Here is a 1,559-nt window from a genome sequence, read left to right on the forward strand (position 1 = left end):
AACTTTTTTGAATGGAGTTTGGTTTGATGATGGTAATGGGAGATTCAGAGTGTTATAAAGCAAACTAAAGGACCTCACACTTTATAGGGATTAAGTCAGCTGCTTTAAACGCTACAGATGTGTAGAGAAGCAGAATTACAAAGACAGCCCTCAAATATATGAAAATAATGGAAATCTATCATGGCTTTACAACTCCAGGATCACAAAAGTGATAAAAGCCATCCGTCACCCAGATTTATCAAAGGTAAAAGGGGCCACTGAACCTGAGTTTCTGAACTGTTGCAACATGAGCAGGAATTCCATTTTCTTCTCCCACATTGTGTTTTGTTGTTGATATTGTGAGGTGGAAACTTCAGGGAGGGACAAAGCGGCCCATCTCTCCCAGCACTGTGACCTTGGGTCCCTGTCAGATACAAAAGCGTCTGTGCAGGGCAGCATTCCTCAGAGCAGGTAAACAGAGCCTCCTCTAATCCCTCTGGGGGCCCTCAGTCTGCTGGAGCTCAACAACGGCTTTTACAAATGTTGACATTTGCAAACATGAACAGTCTGGCATTCTGGAAAACAAAACACCTCGTTTCTAAGAGAGATCTGCAAATGGCAGAGCTCGCTCTTTTCCAGGCTGCGTTTGCTCGACTGTGGCAGCGACCGGGCGAGAGGGCTGAATGCGTAAGAGGTGAGTCGGAGGGAAACGAGAAGGAGGTGGTCCAGAACGATACACCTTTATGACTACATCCTCCTTCAGTGTCATTAAACTGAAGGAGGGAGCGGAGCTTTTTAGAAACGTGAAGATTTGGGGAAACGGCCTCATAAAGGATGAACAAGTAGATGAGAGTAGATACACTAAAGAGCGACACCTCTTCAGAGAGATATTAACACGATTGTGGCCAAAATAAAGAGGAAACTATGAGTTTGGCAATTAGAGCAACCACATAAGATCACTGAAGTTGGTTTTGGCTCTGAAGGCAAGTTACTGAACCCAAAAGTGAACCGATATAAGTCTGAATCACACCACATGCATCACACTTGATCCCCCTTTTCTTTTTCTCTACATTAGAGCTAATTTCATTCAACACCAGCAGACAACCAAGACAGTCTGCAACAGTCTTAGGTTTGAAAATCATATGCAGCATCATAACACGTCACTAGTAGGTCCACATACCTCGTGTTCTTGTCTTTGTGGATCTCAGAAGACCTCAGATCAGCAGTTCCCAACCTGCGTAACAGAAGCTGCAAAATAAATCTGGGTTGCAAGCAAAATACTCTTCTGCTGATCAAATACACACAATTCCCCCCACATTAATAAGTATTAATACCCTCTCGAGCTTTAAATGAAACAATCTGACAGGTTTGTTGAAGGAAATCACAACTCAGGACGAGGGGACTGAAGTTTCATCTAAATGCATCACCAGCCAACTCAAGGTTGGGAAACGCTGCTTCAGAGATGGGACTCATTCCAGCCGACTGATTTGCTTCTGGCTACAGAATCTTGTTTGTTTTGAACCTAAAGTGATAAAGTGCAAACCACCCCGCGTTACACAAGAACAGAAGAAACACAAGCG

This window comes from Stegastes partitus, unplaced genomic scaffold (genome assembly GCF_000690725.1).
Source record: "Stegastes partitus isolate 25-593 unplaced genomic scaffold, Stegastes_partitus-1.0.2 Scaffold210, whole genome shotgun sequence".
In the NCBI taxonomy this organism is placed as follows: Eukaryota; Metazoa; Chordata; class Actinopteri; family Pomacentridae; genus Stegastes; species Stegastes partitus.